Source organism: Culex quinquefasciatus, chromosome 1 (assembly GCF_015732765.1).
Source record: "Culex quinquefasciatus strain JHB chromosome 1, VPISU_Cqui_1.0_pri_paternal, whole genome shotgun sequence".
NCBI lineage: Eukaryota > Metazoa > Arthropoda > Insecta > Diptera > Culicidae > Culex > Culex quinquefasciatus.
In genome coordinates, this window is record NC_051861.1 from 126,374,693 (window position 1) to 126,393,886 (window position 19,194).

The 19,194-nt window shown below is 33.8% G+C and overlaps 1 protein-coding gene across 3 annotated transcripts in view; it reads left to right on the forward strand.

Annotated features, from left to right (window-relative positions):
- Window positions 1–19,194, forward strand: part of LOC6035103 (forkhead box protein K1) — a 51,929-nt gene that overhangs the window by 15,276 nt on the left and 17,459 nt on the right. The gene's annotated exons all lie outside the window — the stretch shown is intronic.

Here is a 19,194-nt window from a genome sequence, read left to right on the forward strand (position 1 = left end):
CTGCCGCCCGGCCTTTTGGTTTGGATGTCGAGGCGAAAATTACACGCGGTTTTTTTTTCGGGGGGAAATAAACATACAAACAATTAAATTGTTTGCACACTCACACACACACACACACTTTTGCTAATGAAAAAGAGTTGAGTTGGAAGAAGGAAGTGTGGCGTTTCGAATTAAGGTCGATTAAATCGAGATTTCTCGCTTACTTTTTCAAAAGGTCCTATGTACATAGGAAACCCATGGCGCATTGGTGGTTTTGAAAAAGTAATCTAGATTTATGTGCGGTTGCGGAATGTGTGGAAGGCTAATTGAAATTTTACGGTTTCTCAAAAAAACTAGCAATATTTTAGCTGTTTTAACAATGTCATTAGTAGTTTTCCGACGGTGCCACCACAGGAACGATGCCAAGAAGGTGCTTGGATTATACAATTCTTCCAAAACCGATGTCAAACTGCAACAGAGCTCAAGACTAAACACGCCTTGGTTCTTACTTTGCGAAATTTCTAGTATTCGTCGACGTGCCACCCGAGCTGTGATGCTATGAAGTTATCGTGTTCTGACATGATTTTTTTTCTTGATTGAATTCTTCATTGAATTTTCTTTCAACATTTGCCGTACCGTCTGCTTACAAAAACCATCGCAGAACCGAAGAAAAGTGGCTACTGTTGCCACCCAACCGGCAATGTAAATAGCCAACAGCAAGAAGACACAAAAAAAAGAGTCTTTCTTTCACTCGCTGTGGGGCCTCCTCTCAGAGACCAACAGCAGGGTTCACGTTCCCCAACCGGTCTTTTGCAAATTTTGCCCATGTTTTCGTCGTCGTCGTCGTCGTCGTGTTTTTCTTTATCGCTCTTTTACACGCTTACATAATTTTGCGCACTTTATATTTTATTCGCACATGAAATCGGTGCCACCACCAATACCACCAGCTCCACGTCGACTTGGCTGGCCTGGCACACAGAAAAGCATAATTGTGGTTGTTACCGGTGGTTGTCTGTGAAAGAGGGCGGGGTAAGAAGGGTGGAGGGGAGGGACCTAGTGTCTGGCTATTTTAGTAGGTTCTCTTTCACTTCCCACGAGGCCGGCCGCACCTGTCGCGTCGCGATCGTGATGCAATCTTGGGTTCACGTTTTAAATACTGACTTTTGGTCAGTCTGACTGAATCTTTAATGCAAATTGTTGAAGCATTGTTCAAAGGAAAGTTTGTAGGGTTAGAATATTTAAAAAAATATTGGCTTAGAAAATTTTCAAAAGTTTGCTTTAGGATTGAGCATCAGTTAAAATGTTTCTGGAAAGTTGTTGCACATTTTAAACAATTTTTTTCTTATTATGTTCGCATTGTTTATAAATATTGAATTAAAACTCAAATCAAAGTAAATTGCAAATGATGCCAATTCTCTATTATCAAAATATTGTTTTGATAAAAGTAAATTTTTGCTTGATTCTGTTGCATTTTGATGAATAGATAATAATGTCTTCAAAATTAATTATATATACATTGTCCATACAAAACATGCAAGCATTTGTTCCTAAATAGCAACATTACCAATTTCAAATAAAAGTTTAAACTATTATTTTTAAATGCCCTTAATTGGTCAGGAGGATTCTTAGTCTGATTTTTTTTTACTTACCAAAAAAAATGGGGGCATTTCTTATAACCAAAGAAGTCATTTTGTGTCATTTGTTCACCCATACAAATCTCTGTACAATATTGGCAACAGTCCATACAAAAATAATACTTAAATATTCGAAAGTCTGTTTCTTTTGAAGATTTTTTCTGATTGTCGAAGACATCAATTCGACAAAGTTGTAGGTATTGGTCATCAGGGGTTTCATTGGGTCTGGGAGGTGAGATTAAGTTATACAAATTTGTGCATTTATGTATGACTCATTCGATACTTTGAAAAAATACACGGAATGAAAATTTCCCGTTATATATTTTTTTGGGCATAATATTGAATGTTTGGCCCTTTCAAAATGTTAGTCTTGGTTTAAAAAAAATTGTTTTCGAAAAGATCGTTTACTTTCACGAATGTTTTATGTTTTAATATTGAAAATCGGACCATTAGGTGCTGATTTATCGACATTAGAAAATTGTGGGTTGTTTAGGTGCAAGGTATGCAGATTAGTAAGGTAAGGCGGGTTTTCAAGCTGTCAAAATAGTTAGCACGAAACCCGGATTTTATATGGAAATTTTCAGAAAAGTGAAAATTTGACAATTTTCCGAGCAAATTTCACCGGATTTTTTTCTGTGGGGTGATTAAGCATGCCAAACTGTATAGAAATACGCGTTCAAAACACATATTTTTTTTTCAAAAAAAATAAATTCAGCTAAACGCGGTTTTCGGTTTAGTTTGGTATGCTTAATAACTCTACAAGAAAAAAATCCGGTAAAATTTGCACGAAAAATGGTAAAATTTTCACTTTTCTCAAAATCTCCATATAAAATCCGAGTTTCTATTTTGACAGCTGGAAATTCTCGCCTTACCTTATCTAACATACATACCTTGGTTTAGGTGAGACTTAGAAAACTTCAATTTTCTTTTTTTTAAGCCACTGTATCTTGGCAACCAGAGGTCCAATCTTCAATGTCTCTTAGACAATTCTATAGCAAATTTTCTGAACCCCTCAAATTTTTTTTCGGAAATGGTTACTCATGGTCGCTATTTTTAAAAATCGAAAAACTGCAAATATTTCGCTAAAATCTATATATGGCTATATCTTGAAAACGGGGCTTTATAAAAAAACTGTAAAGTAAATCACTATTTTTTCAAAAAATTATAGCTGGGCGTCAGATTTTTTTACTATACTTATCTTTGGCTCAAAAAGTTGCGAGTTTTTATCCCCTAAAACATATCAAAAAATCTCTAAAATCAAAAAAAAAAAAATACTTATTTTGGGAAATTTAGTTTTTGTGAAAAAAGGGTAACTAAAAAATCGCAAATATTTTTTTTGTGTGCCTATTTTTCTCAATAGTCCTCACCAATACCTTTTTCGTAGAGAATTTCTTAAATTAAGGTTGATTTTTACCTCAATAAAAATAATAGCCGAGAATGTTAAGTTTAAATATTTTTTTAAAATTATTTCCGACATTTACGAATTACCCAGACCAGCATGATTTTCAAATTTGTGTTAAAATTGCGCTAAACGGTCACATTTTTTGTTAGGCTGGTACAAATTTTATTTAAAGTTTTTGTGCCCGAAAAATCAGGGGACAAAAAAATATTTTTTTCAAAAAACTTCAATATTTTGATGACAATTTAAGTAAATTTAAAATGAATTCCCCTGCGTTTAGAATCATTTTTTGCATGTTTGGGTGGATTTAAAAATCTTTTGAAATTTTGAAAATTTTCGATGTCTACTATCGCTAAAGTTTCTTTTTCGCTAAAGTTTTTGTTTTCGTCAAATTTTACATTTTTTGAAAACTATTATTGCAAAACAACTGAACTAGTGTAAAATACATTTTAAAACACTTTTTCCATGCAAATGTTGAAACTATGGCAAGTTATTTTAATATTTATATTTTTTTTTGCCCTGAAGTTTCTTTTTTTTAAACCTGAAGTTTCTATAGATAGAAAACTTTATTAAAAAAAAAACAAATGTAATGTGTAAAAATAAAATAAAATCTTTCGACTTTAGAAACATTTTTTTTTTTCGAGAACAAAATCAGATTGTATTTTGAACAGTTTTGAAAATCATATTATTCTTAAAATCCTTTCTCTGACATTTTTTTAAGCTTCTCTGTGGCTCAAAAGTTGGCTTTTTCAAACCTTAAAACCAGGGCTGTGGAGTCGGAGTCGGAGCCGGAGTCGGTGGAGTCGGGTCTTTTTGGGGACCTGGAGTCGGAGTCGGAGTCGTCAAAACTCGACAGCTGGAGTCGGAGCCGGAGTCGGCTAAATTTTATGAGCTGGAGTCGGAGTCGGAGTCGGAGCCGAAGATTTATGATAACCCGGAGTCGGAGTCGGAGCCGAAGATTTATGATAACCCGGAGTCGGAGTCGGAGCCGGAGTTATCTTAAATTCAACAAAAAATATGTTTTTTTTTATTGTTCAGTATTTCCTATATAACAGCATAATTTACAAAACAATTTATATTTTTAATTGATTTATCAGATGCCATTATATATTTGAAGCTTTTTATTGTGATTGAAAAGCTCTAATTGTGTTATTACACTATAATCACTAAATGATAACCTCTTAACCAAGTATGTAGTATCATAATTCAAAAAAAAATATTGGTTATGCAGTCAGACTATATTTATGTTCCCTTTCAATTCAAATTTGACCACATTTCATCCAATTATTTCTGAAAAAAGTACACACAAAGTCATCTTTTACCCCGATAGCGAATGTCTTAGGGCCCTTACAGAGTGGACGCTGCAAGCGACGCTACAAGCGACGCGACTAATTTGACAGGCGAAGCGACTACGCGCGACTCATTTGCGGCCAGCAGAAATCGCTCGCCTATTCAGAGTAGAAGCGATTTTTCGCTGCGCTACAAGCGACGAACAAGCAACTGTCAAATTGGTCGCGCGACCGACCTGTGCAAACCGAGGTCAGTCGCTTGCAAATCAAGCGATTTTAATTGATTCTGATGTTTTGTTCAGCTTTTCGCTATTCAAAATTTCGAACATAATGAGCAGAAGAATTGTTTAATGCAATAAATAAAGTACATTTAATTAAAAAATTGCAAAATGGTTCGAAATGAATTTTAAATTGTAAATAAAAAATAAAAAATAAAAAAATCAAAATTCTTCATATTGGAAAGGGCATCTCAGAAAGGGTCCACCGAAATAATTTGGTGGTCATTGGCCACTCCGGAACCGGTTCTGAATGTCCTCCGAGGAACCACCGAAGTGGCCAATACCTGATAAAAGCAAAACCGGTCAATATTGGTATCGAAATTCTTCATTTTGGAAGGACATCTCAGAAATGGTCCACCAAAATAATTTGGTGGCCACTCCGGAACCGGTTCTAAATGTCCTCCGGGGAACCACCGAAGTGGCCAATATCTGATCAGAAGAAAACTAGTCAATGTTGGTATCAAAATTCTTCATATTGGAAGGGCATCTCAGAAAGGGTCCACCGAAATAATTTGGTGGCCACTGGCCACTCCGGAACCGGTTCTGAATGTCCTCCGGGGAACCACCGAAGTGGCCAATATCTGATCAAAGCAAAACCAGTCAATATTGGTATCGAAATTCTTCATTTTGGAAGGACATCTCAGAAATGGTCCACCAAAATAATTTGGTGGCCACTGGCCACTCCGGAACCGGTTCTAAATGTCCTCCGGGGAACCACCGAAGTGGCCAATATCTGATCAGAAGAAAACTAGTCAATGTTGGTATCAAAATTCTTCATATTGGAAGGGCATCTCAGAAAGGGTCCACCGAAATAATTTGGTGGCCACTGGCCACTCCGGAACCGGTTCTGAATGTCCTCCGGGGAACCACCGAAGTGGCCAATATCTGATCAAAGCAAAACCAGTCAATATTGGTATCGAAATTCTTCATTTTGGAAGGACATCTCAGAAATGGTCCACCAAAATAATTTGGTGGCCACTGGCCACTCCGGAACCGGTTCTAAATGTCCTCCGGGGAACCACCGAAGTGGCCAATATCTGATCAGAAGAAAACTAGTCAATGTTGGTATCAAAATTCTTCATATTGGAAGGGCATCTCAGAAAGGGTCCACCGAAATAATTTGGTGGCCACTGGCCACTCCGGAACCGGTTCTGAATGTCCTCCGGGGAACCACCGAAGTGGCCAATATCTGATCAAAGCAAAACCAGTCAATATTGGTATCGAAATTCTTCATTTTGGAAGGACATCTCAGACATGGTCCACCAAAATAATTTGGTGGCCACTGGCCACTCCGGAACCACCGAAGTGGCCAGATAGAGCAAAACCAGTCAATATTGGTATCAAAATTCTTCATTTTGGAAGGACATCTCGGAAATGGTCCATGGCGTTCATAAGGAAAATGTACTTGGATGACAATCAACCATTTGAATTTTAATAAAATGGAGTTGCAGAACTTAAATTTGTTCAAAGTAACAAAATACAAAAAAAAAACAAAACAAAAATTTGATACGATTATCGGAAGTCCACATAGAACCCCAAAGTCCCATAGAAACCTTCGGATAATCGAGGCTGGACTGCATAACTTTGTCAAAGAAATCGTATCGATCAGAACACTTTTCAGTAAGCGTCTTTTGAATTTGTATTTTGAAAACATTTTTGTATGGACATTGGACACAATGCAAAATCTTGATTCATTGGTAAAAATGTAGGACTAATATGGTAATGTAGTAAGCAATCCAGGTGAAGCCGTCACTAATTCTCAAGGAAAACAGATCATCATCGAGATCATCAATCTAAAATTCTACAGAATTTTAAAACCTGAAATTTTAAAAATCTAAACATTTGAAATTCTTAAATTCTTAAATTCTGAAATTCTTAAATTCTTAAATTCTTAAATTCTTAAATTCTTAAATTCTTAAATTCTCAAATTCTTAAATTCTTAAATTCTTAAATTCTTAAATTCTTAAATTCTTAAATTCTTAAATTCTTAAATTCTTAAATTCTTAAATTCTTAAATTCTTAAATTCTTAAATTCTTAAATTCTTAAATTCTTAAATTCTTAAATTCTTAAATTCTTAAATTCTTAAATTCTTAAATTCTTAAATTCTTAAATTCTTAAATTCTTAAATTCTTAAATTCTTAAATTCTTAAATTCTTAAATTCTTAAATTCTTAAATTCTTAAATTCTTAAATTAACTACGGAGTACGAAACGTTGAGATTTCTTATTATTTGAATGTACTTAATTTTTTTTTAATTATTGATTTTAAAAGTTAATTTTTTTTGAAATTATAATTTCTTCGTTTTTTTAATTCTTGTATATCATTGATAAAAATTTTAATTTTTATGTTCTAAACCTATAACTTTTTGAAAATTTTAAGCTTTTGATTATTTTACTCCTCTTTTAATATTTTTTTTATTTTTTTTATTTATAAATTTAAAAATTAAAAAAAAATATTTAAAAATAAGGTAGACTATGCCTTCAAAGCAAAAATTTTAAGTGGAGTAAATAAAATTTTAAAAGTCTGTAAAATCTTTTCGAGATACTTTGACCCACTGAGCAACGCTGTGTTAGTTCGATATAAAATATCAATTTTTGCATAAAACAAGTTTCATAAATTACCCCTCTACCAGTTTCATGAATAAATTAATTAGTTCAGGTTTGACAAGTGTTGGAAATCAATAAATAAGTACCTGCAAAAAAAGCAATCCACTTTGACGACCCCCGGGTCTTTTGTGGGCTCTGTTGCAAGTTTCTACTCATTTCTAGGCGTCCGAAGGTTATGTGTGGTGAGTCACTCAAAACCTCTTTTACGCTAATGGACCGACGTTTTACTTCCCCATCCGATAGAAGGCGTGATTAGGTAAATCTCGTCTCGAAAAATGCCACCGGGTCCGTCTGGGATTGAACCCAGGCCATACTGGGGTGAGAGGCTACCACGCTTACCACTGCGCCACCGGACCCGGCTAAGTACCTGCATTCTATCCAAAAATTGTATAAGTTAGTTAAACACAGTTTAAACTCTGTAAGTGGGTGAATACTGGAGCATGGCGATTTCTGGGTGCTCTACCATATCCACCCCAGATAATGATTAAAGTAAAAAATATTAGGCAAAATCTCCAAAACTATTATGGGGCCATCCACAAACCACGTGGACACCTAGGGGGTGGTTGAGATTTCCAGAAAAGTGTCCACGTGGTTTGTGGATGGTCCCTATGTTTTGTTACAAATATCCGGATAGTACGGATTGTGCGGATAATTAAAAAGCAAAACAACGTGCTCGGATATCGTCGAACAATGGGGTTGAAATGTCAAAGCCAGTTTGACAACTGGTTATAACGTTTGAGTGCTTTTTAATTCGAATTCGTTTCAGTTAGCAAACATTTGCTCTGTATTTGTATTTTTGAATTTCTAAATTTATGTGTTTCAGAACCGGTTCCGGAGTGGCCAGGTCAATCTAAATTTTCTGAATGTACTTCCAAAATATTTTTTTTCTGAGATGTTCTTCTAAAATAAAGAATTTCAATACCAATTTTGACAGGTTTTGCTCTGATCAGATACTGGTCATATCAGTGGTTCCCTGGGGGACATTCAGAACCGGTTCCAAAGTGGCCAGTGGCTATTCAATTATTTAGGTTGTCCATGTCTGAGATGTCCTTCCAAAATGAAAAAAAAAAGATTCCAATAATGACAGGTTTTGCTCTGATCAGATATTGGCCTCTTCGGTGGTTCCCCGGGGGACATTCAGTATCGGTTCTGGAGTGGCCAGTGGCCATCAAATTATTTCGGAGAACCATTTCTGGAACTAGAGCACAACAAATACTGCATTTAACATCAAAAGATATTATGTTTGCATCGAAATTGCTTCTTTCAGTCGCGTTGCTTGGAGTCGCTTCTAGTCGCGTCCACTCTGGGGCAAAAATCCAGTCGCGCGTTGTCGCGTATAGTCGCTTGGTCTATCAAATTAGTCGCGTCGCTTGTAGCATCGCTTGTAGCATCGCTTGTAGCGTCCACTCTGTAGGCACCCTTAGAGTTTTTAAGTTAAATCATTTTTTAGGAAAAAAAATACGAGGTACATAAAAAGATTATAAATAGTAATCACTGTTTTTGCAGATCGAAAAAGGGTCACTGACGGTTTAACTTTTGTAACAAATAATCAACGATAATAATAATCTCTTACTTGGAACTCAACATGCGCATTTTGTTTATTAGTGAGTACAAGAAAACCAAAGTGTTGCATTTAAAAAAAAATAAACCAACAAAAAATGTCAAAAGAAGTTGCAACAAATTTGAAATAATCATTGATTGTTGATGTTGATTTTAGGTAAACTATTTTGATATCGTTGCAAATTATCGTTGAACAAATCTCAAGAATTCAGTACAAAAATGAACTAATAAAAAAATGTATGGAGCAAAATATAGGATTTTAATTTATTTTTCAAATATTATAAATAAAAAAAAAAAAAACACAGAATAAAAATATTATCAACTGGTACGAATTTTCTCATACTGTATGTCTTACGCGAATATGACGGAAGGTGATAATCATTGCAAATCAATGTACCTTAAAAAAATTAAATATTTGTGACCCAGAAAATATTTTACTTGTGGATATTTGTTTTTTATTATATTTTAAGTTTTTTTCATATATTTTGATGGAGGCGCTAGATCATCCTTAAAGCTTCGTTTTAGGTGAAGATTCACGAAGTATCGTGCACCTCCTTTTTAAAGTATATAAAATTTTAATTTTAATATAAATAAAAAAATTCCAGGGTAAAATATTTTCAATGTAATAGATATTTGAAAAGGACATCTTAAGCGTCCTTTCCACGAAGAATTTGTTTAGATACATTGATTTGCTATAATAATCACCTTCAGCCATGGCGTGATGTCCATGTACGTTTTAACAAAAAAAAAACAAACAAAAAGTTTCGTTTAAAATTGTCATTTAAAAAACAAGGTGCATGTCACTGTGCTTCTTACAAATGTCAGCCTGAAAGTGAGCAAATTGAATTTTAATGTTCAATAGATCATTAAAGCCAGATTTTTTTTAGTTATTCATTCAAAAATAACAATTTAATATTTAAATTTATTAGCTTTGAAAAAAATTTGAGGTTATGCAAGTAAATTCAAATTTACTTACAAAACTGTTCTTCTCAAAATGCCTCTAAAACTGAAGATAGTTTTTGATTTCTGTTTCCATAACGTATGAAACTTGTTGCCTAGAAATTTTTTTCCGTTTATTTACTTTATTTTACTTTTACTTAACTTATTTTTTGAGAAAAACATGACGCTTAGAGAGTATTTAAGTAATCCGATTTATCAATGCTTTAATAATAATTAACTAATAATAGTTAAATAACTTTTGAAACGTTTAAAAACAAGTGGAGTCGGAGTCGGCTAGAGTTGGTAGGCCGGAGTCGGAGTCAGAGTCAGCTAATCTGAGAAAGCCGGAGTCGGAGTCGGAGGCGTTTGAAATATGACCCAACTCCGCAGCCCTGCTTAAAACATTAAAATGGTTAAAAAAGTACCGGTTTTGGAAATTTAACTTTTGGCATAAACACCAAGTTTACAAAAAAAAAGTTTTAGAGGGGGCCGTTGCAAATATTTTTAAAATAAACATTTACTTTGAAAATATTTGCAACGGCCTTACTATTTTTTCAGAATTGTTCTCCGCGTCACCTACAACTCTGCAGAAGACCTCGTTTGGAAATAATTTTCCCAAAATGCTGACTTACTCAGCTGTCACAAGCGTGTTTTCGTGCAAGGCATAAACATTAGATACAGTAAGGCGGATTTTCCAGCTATCAAAAAATAATTAGAAAAAATGCCATTTTCCGGCCAAGTTTTATCGGAATTTTATCTGTGCACGTACGATCAAAATCTCTCAGTTTTCGGCTAAACTGTACCTACTCAGAAATAAGTAAATTGGGCATCTTTAAGATTTGAGTGAATTTTACTCAGAATTCAATGAAAACTGAGTGATATTTACCCAGATCTTAGTGATTCACTAAAATCTGACAGATGCCCCATTTAATCATTTATGAGAAGGTTCGGGTTTGACGAAAACTGAATGATTTTGAACACGCGTGTAGGGTTAATTGCATGCCAATCTGGATTGAATAACAATTTTGGCAGCATTATTGTTTTAAATAAAAATTCACGTTTCAAACATTTTTTTTTTTTGAAAATTATTTGGAAATTTAGTTACGAGAGGGGGGGAGGGGGTAAAAAAATATATTTTGCGTTACTTAATAAAAGAACGCCCTCAAAGTGGTTGAAATCTCAACGTTCAATGAAAGATACTATTAATCAACTAAATTTTGACGTTTTTGCTGAAAATTCAACCAATCTAGCCAAAGTACTAAAATGCTTCTTCATACCCACATAACAAAAGCCAGGCAGAAATAGAGCGACTGGAACAAAAAGCAGCAAAACAAACCGGCTGCCGTCAAACCAACATCAACAACAGGGCAACGAAAAACAACAATCAACTAGATTCAGTTGTGAGTGTGTATGATGATATGACCCAAGTCACGTTTTCAGTTTTTTAGCTCGGCTGCCGCCGCCGCCGGCCAGCACTGCGCTCCTTCTTTTGCACGAAGCGACACACGACATGAAGGCCTTTCCATGTGACGAGTTTATTTTTTTCTTCAAGTTTTAAATTTCTTGGCAAAAAATAAACCCCTTCTGGAGGAGTTGTGTCATAAGAAGGCCGGTTTTACTTCCCCGGCCAGCAGCAAAAAAGGGTACAATATTGGATTAGCGAAATAGGGTAAAAGATCCCTATTTTGGTTTAGAAATTTAGAAAAAAAAAACTAATAATATCAAATTAAAAGAAATTTCCTTATCTTAGAATCGCAACCCCAGAAAAAAAAATACGACTCGTCCTTGAACAAATCCGTGCTCATTTGTATCAGTGTATTTGTGAGGTCGCACCGGCTAAATTTTAAAAATAAAAAAAAATAAAAATATTTTGAAACTCTCCACTTCACACACGACTTGCTCATGATGTTTTTTCTGTGTTCTATTTTGGACATTGTCTTCGTCGTCGTCGAGCCCCCGTGACAGCTTTTTTGTTGTCTTCGTTCTAATCTATCTACTTCTACTACTTTGAGGAATTGACGAACGACGACGTAATTTTGACTCGCCCTGTCGTGTGTTTGTATTGTTGGCGGTGATGATGTGCGCAACGACTCGTTCTCACTAGCAGTATTGTTACTGCGCAAAAATAAAACGTGTTGTTGTGGGACGGATGTTGGACGGCGTGCGGTGCGTTTTGCGGTTTTATATTTATTGAGTAAAAGAAGTTTTTAAAAAATAAACCTAATTTAAATAACTTTTCAATAAGCTTTATTATGCCACGAATTCGAAAACAAAAATTTTTGCCTTTCAAGCACATATACTAAGGAAATAGATTTCTCTGCTAGCTTATCGAAAAATGGTCAAAAGAGAAAAGGAAATTTCAAATCCAAATTTGCAATCAAGTGATATCAATGCAAAATTTTTAGCATGTTTGAGTTTATTAAAAAATCTTTTTTTTTTATAAAATTTTTGTCTTTATCATTTTAACATCAAATTCTAGTTCTGTGACCTCATTTTTGCTAAATTTAAACGGTTGATTGAATATTAAATTTAAAAGTGCCTTTTTTCCAATACAGTCCCGACTCGATTATAAGAAGGCCATAGCAAAATTTCACTTCAAAAAATCAAGAAAAAAGTTTTCGTTGTCTTGATAAAATTTTGAATAAATACATTTTCTTATTTTAATAGGCATTCAACAATTCAAATTTAACTAAAAGGGGTTGCAGAACTCGAATTTGATGATAAAAGTAAAAAAATGAAAAAACAATAAACGAAATTCGGATAGTACCCATATAATATTGAAAATTATGAAAATTTTAAATCTTTCGAAAAAGTACGTTTTTTTGTAATTTTTTTAGTATTTTACAAAAAAAAAATCTCTATTATAAGTAAAAAAGCATACAAAAATTGAGCTTCGTTTGGTACTCGTATTGCGAATTATGAAAATTTTAAAAATTTCAAAATACAGTCCAGACTCGATTATCCGAAGCCTCGATTATCCGAAATTTGTACAGGACTTCGGATAATCGAATCATGACACCAAACAAAATGTTTTGTTCATGTTTTTATTTTTATTTTCTTACTTTCAACATCTAATTCGAGTTCTGCGAACTTATTTTAGTCAAATTTAAATGTTTGATTACCTTTTAAATTAAAAAAGGCATTTTTAAATCTGTTGTCTTCACCATTTTGGCCACCATCTTAGATTTTAAAAATATAAATAATTTTAGAGTAGTTTCCTACGGTCATACCTAAGCTCGACCATAAAAAAAAGAAAAAAAAAATATTTTCGTGGTTCGATTATCCAAAGATTCGAATTCGAAATTTTCCGAGGTCTTCGGATAATTGAGTCTGGCCTGTATACGGAATTTTGTGATATTTTTAAATTAAAAGAAATCGATTACCAACCTTGATTCTGAATAGTTTACAATTGATTTTCCAAGTTTTTATCAATGAAAGTTTTAAGTGATTTTTTTTTTTGCAAATTTCAAGTATTTGTTGGCCATTTTCGTCATTTCATAAATAAATAAATTCAATAAAAAATATTACATTTTTTTCTAAATAAAATAGTTTGAAAGGGGCAGAGTTTTTGAATGTTCAACAATTAATATGGAATCCATATATTTTTGATATATTGAACAGCTTCTCTTTTGTCCTCCAATATTATATTTGATAACACACCTCCAAAAAATTGTTGAACCTTAGGTTTTAGCTGTTATTTTAGCTGATTCAACCAAAAAAAATCACTGTTTCACCAATTTGATGCCAGCTAATTTGAATTGTTAAATACTGGATAGAACTCTTTTCCGTGTTGTGTTTGACGAAGGCCGATTTTCAAAATGTATATTTAAAAAAAGATAAAAATGATTTTCTTTTTTCATTTAAAAAAAGCTAGTTTTTGATATTTTTAAATGCAAAATTCCAAAATGTTGCTTCTTCATGCACACGGAATATGTCTTAAGAGATTGAAAATAAATTTTCTGTAATATGAAATTTTGTGTTTTTCTACATGTATCAATGAAACTTCAAAATGTTTGAAATTAAAAAAAAAACGATAATTCTTAACCAGGTTTTACATTTAGATGTGGGCAAAAAAGAGCGAGCCGCTCAAAGAGCCGGTTCACAAAATAGAGCAAGCGAACCATGTCTCACAAAAAAAGAACCGCGGTTCTTTTTTAAACTCCGGTCTTTTGGATGAACCGTTCCTATCGGGAATGACATTGAAATTACATCAAATTGTAGTATTAAATTTGCTTTTGGGGATTGAAAATGCAATGTTATTTCAAAGGCAAACTTATAGAAAATTGGACAAGCTTTCCGGTAAAAATATTTTCGAGACTAAAAAATCAAATCTGTCTTTTAGAAATCGCAAAAAAATTATCAAAAAACCTATTTTTTCAACATTTTTATTTTCAAAACCGCTGTATCTTCAGGATTGGACATAGGGAAATAATCAATATGGAGACTTTTATGTAAAATTGTCTGAGGAATCGTTTTCCACTATCGGTTTTTGAAAATTTGGACGTTTAGATCACTTAAAAAAAAAAACAGTTTAAGTAAATGATTTTTGTATTTTTTAGGAGAGATAAACCATCTTGCATTTTTCGTGAGTCTTTTTGTAACATTTTAGGCTACTTCCTCAATAATTTTGAACGAAAGCAAATCACCTTCATCACCTTCAAATTTAACTTTGAAACTTTTAAATTTAAAAATCTCATGGATGTGACGTGTATTTTTCTTTCAGTGTATTTTTTTTCAGAGCGCCCGTCCTATTTCCTACAAGTTTTTCTTTGACCACTTTTTGATACGGTTTAAATTACAAAATACAAAAATATTTAAATTACCTACGCCCTACCGCCTTGAGTCAGGGTATTAAAAAACACCCAAGAAGCAAAAACTGAAAATTTGGTTTATTGGACCTTTAAAAAAAACTCCAGAACTTAAGAAAATACGTGAACTAAAAATGCGGAGTTTTTTTTTTCGTGTACCTATTTGATCATAACCTACAGTTTTGCCGAAGACACCAATGCGATCAGAAAATACTTTCTTAGATACCGATGACTCCGACCAACCAAATTTCTGCGCATGCTTAATTCGAAGGGAAGCTTGAAGTGCACATTGTTTTTTTTAACAGTGCCCAACGGCTTTTTCCTCCAAAGTTTGCATGGAGACTTTGCATGCAATTTCGGGGTTGTATGCAAGAACGACGAACCGTTGCGGACAATCCGGTGTTCCAGGCTTTAAAGGCAGGAAAATATATTGCGGTCACAAAGTCACTTTTGCTTGCACCTACTTTTTGTTCATAGCCAACTTGGATAGTTATCTCCGGAGAGTGCGCGCTGCCAACCAGAAAACATTCGTTTGTTTACATTACTAACCTGAGTCGGCGGCAGGGCCGTAATAGAATAGACAGCAGCAGGTCCAATAAATCTGTGCACGGTAAAAGGAGGCGTTGTGTTGGTGTGGTAGTGGTGATGTTTGAACAGACGATATTGAGAGCACGTGTTTGTTTGTAGAAAAAAAATGTTGAAATTATGGAAATTTTTGGGTTTTTGTTGAAGATTTTGTGATTATTTACATTGCTTGAAATCATTTTTTTTTACTAAAGTTGAAATTAATGAAACCTCGTAAAATCAACACTTCCCCAAGCGCGCAACGCGTATCAACCGGCGCGCACACTGTAACAAATCAACACGTCGAAAAAAAAAAACAACAAAACGCTAAAAATAGCAATCACACGCAAATAAAATTTGCAAACATTTCTTGCTCTCATCCAAGCAGTCGCGCGCGCGAGTCGCGAGCAAGTTCTTTTCGCTCTCTTTCATTTTTGCACAATCTTCTTTTTTTTCTTGCTCACACTCTGATAGGAAACGGGTGAGATTCTGTCCTGTGTGTACGGTTGGAATGTTGACAGGCCAGCCAGCATATGCATCGGTGTTTTTATTATTATTTTCTTTCCGTTTTCTTCTTATCAGCGCAGCGAGCCGAGTTTTGCGCAAAAATGTATGAAAACACACACACACACAAATAGACACACGAGAGCCGGTTTCAGCCGATGGAAACGATGAGGGTCTTGTTGTTAATTTTGCTCAGTCCCAAGATTTCCTTCGGTGTAGTTGTTGTTGTTGTGACAATCATCCAAGTAGCCGCTGGGACGGCGACGACGACAACGGGGTGTGTTGACAAAACGAAAATAAATAACACCAATACCAATCATGGTAGCAGCACATTTTTCTTGCAAATTTCTTTGCAAAATTAATGGAGGGAGGGTAGGGGAAGGGTTGTAGGGAGCGCATTTTATTGGAAAAGTTTGCTACAATGTTGCAGCAGGGAAAAATGGAATAAAAATGTAAGTTATGCCGAGTCAGTTTCAAATTGGAACAAACTTGGGCAGGGCTTAGTGTAAACACTTTGGGAAGCGTGGCTTGCCAAAGTGTTTACACTAATGTACTTTTTTTTTACAAAAAAAAAAAAAATGAAAAAACACAAAATTTCAAAAGCGCATTTGAAGATTTTTTTTCTTCTTGAAAAATATTGAAATTATATGATTTTTCAAGCCTATTTCAAAGTGTGTTTTTACAAATCGACGACGTGCCATCCGAACTACAATGCTATGCAGTGGGGCTTCATTGAGTTGTTTGTAGCAACTTGGTGTTTTTCTAAACATTCCAACTTTTTGTTTTAATATTTTAATTATTAATTATTTTTCTGTTTTTTTTTATTTCTACACAATTTTTTCTTAGATTTTAGAACTCTCTTCTTATTAAACGTAAAGGTGCACTTCAACAAAATTTCAGATTTTTGACATCTCAATCTCAATTTTATGCCTTGATTTAGCTTGACGCCTTTCTCACTCCTTGTCAAAAATGGGTCAAACATTATTGTTGGTACAAAACCAACTACAGTGAACTCTCTCTGTGTCGATATTGAAAGGACCAAGCGGGAGGTATCAAATTATACAACGCAAAAATCAAAGCATGCTTTTGAAGGGACTAAAAAATTAGTTGACAGATGGAGCAATATTGATATCAAGAAGATCGACAGCCAGAGAGTCGACTGTACAGCCAAAAGATCCGGCATCAAAATATTACATAAATATCACTACAATCAGGGGTGCTCAATGTATGGCCCGCGGGCCAAACGTGGCCTGCGAGGTGATTATTTGAGGCCTGTGGACCTATTTTGAATGATTATGTAAAATGGCCCGTTGACTTATTCAAAATTAAAGTTTATTTGAAACTTGTTTATGCTTTTTTTATTTTTTGTAAGTAAAAGCTAATAAATTATCGATATTTTGATCCCATTTTAGGACACATATATTTTGTTCAAAAATCTTAATAATCAAAACAATTTCACACGTTATAATGTGAGTGAAACTACTTAATATCGTCAAAACTTTCATGAAACATTTTTGGAAATATTTATAAAACATTCAAATTAGACTTAGGTAAAAATTGTGAAAATACATTAATTTGAAAGTCATAAGAACCCTTTTATAAACTGATCGTAAAACTAAATTTGCACTTAGAAACCTTCCCTCGGGATTCCAACCCATGACAGTTGGATAACGAATCTGATTGACTACCATCTGTTTCAGGCAGATAAAATGTTGACATTGGAGGAATAAGCCTGTTGCAAACATTTTACAAAGCTTTTTTCGACCAACCCTCCCCTCCACCATAATTGAAAATTGTGTCGAAAAATCAGGGGCAAAATATTTTTTCAAAAAATTGCAAAAAATTCAAAGGAAATTTAGGAGCAATCTGAATTCTATTAAAAATGCTTTCCTTTTTGTTTAGAATCTTTCGAGCATGTTTAGGATTATTTATGCTTTTTTTGTCGAATTTTATTTATTTTATTTTTTTTAAATAATGATTGCAATTTACCATTACATCCGCTTAAAACTATTTCTTAATTTTTTTTTTCATTAAAATGTTGAAGTTTTGGCTCTCAACAATTTTTCATCAGTCACACTTAATTTATAGATAAAATTACGCCGTTACCTAAATTGTTCAGATTACATGTCACATTTTTTCAAATAAAAAAGTTTAAATTTAATTGAAAACACAAGTACATTTAGCTATTTGTTTTTCAGATACCTTAAACAAAAAATCAACAATACCATTAGAAAATGCCATTTTCTGTTTTCTATTATTTTCAATAAGCGATTTTTTTTAAAGATTACATTAATCAAAAAAAATCAACTCATAGATGTATTTGCTAGACTTTTAAATTAAAATTACGTTAATTATTTTTTTAAATAACCTATTTCGTAAATTTGGCCCTCAAGCTCATTCGAGCTTCAAATTTGGCCAGGCCTTCAAAAACTTTGATCACCTCTGACTTAAATGGTCATAACTTGAGACAGGGTTGCCAGATCTACAATATTTTAGACTCGTTATGAAGGTTTTGAAGTAAGCTATCCCACAATAGGTTTGATGATTGATCTGTACATACCTTTCATAACAATAATACGATTCGCCTAAAAAATATATTTATTCATAAATATTACTTAAGTGGTCATAACATGAGACAGGGCTGCCCGATCTTCAATATTTTGGAATCGCTTTCAAGGCCTTTGGTTAACCTATTTATCGATAGGTCGGATGATTGATCTGGAAATAGTTTTTCATACAGATAAGTGAGACCCGGCTTAAAAAATACAAAAATATCTCTTATGTGGTCATAACTTGAGACAGGGTTGCCAATTTTTCAATATTATGGATGAAGGCAAGTAATTATGTTTAGATTTTTTTTTTCATGGTCTTTAATCTTAACTAACAACTTTACCGAAGACATGAAATCGGTCAAAAATGCCTACTCAATTATTTAAGTTTGATGATCTGGCAGCACTGCCTAATGTTAGTAGCACTTACGTGAAACATATTTTTATTGCTGGATGTTATGAATCCAAATAAAAGAAATGAGTGCAAAATGATTTGTCCACCCTTACTAAAGGAGCTTTTACACTACGGCAAACAACCAAACAAACTAGCACTTTTTGCCAATTTGCCTGCTTTGTTTGTTTGCCTGGTTTGGTTTGTAAAAACGTCAGCCTGCATACATTTTGCCTTGATTGCGAGTTTGCCGCAAACAAGTTTGCGAATTTGGCAAACTGTCAAACACAAAAAAAAGTCCGAGTTTGTTTGTTTGCGGTAGTGTAATGGCTTCTTGAAGATCTCACAACCCTTTCTAAAAATATCCTTACTTTAGTAAAATTTGGTTAGATTTTCAAATTAAAATTAATTTACATAAATATTACTACCGAATTTTTCTTTCTGTTTAGATAGGTTTTTTAAAGTCTCTTACGACGAATTAAAAAAAAAACTGGCAGCCCTGTTATTAAAATATATCACTTTTCAAACATTTCTTGAACTTTTCTTTCCGGATCTCTCCCGGAAAAAAATCGGCAGTAAAGGTGGACAAAAAAGAGCGAGCCGCTCAAAGAGCCGGTTCACTGAAAAGAGCGAACGAACCATGACTCACATATTCAAATTGTCAGAAGTATGTACACGGTGAACTTTGTCATGT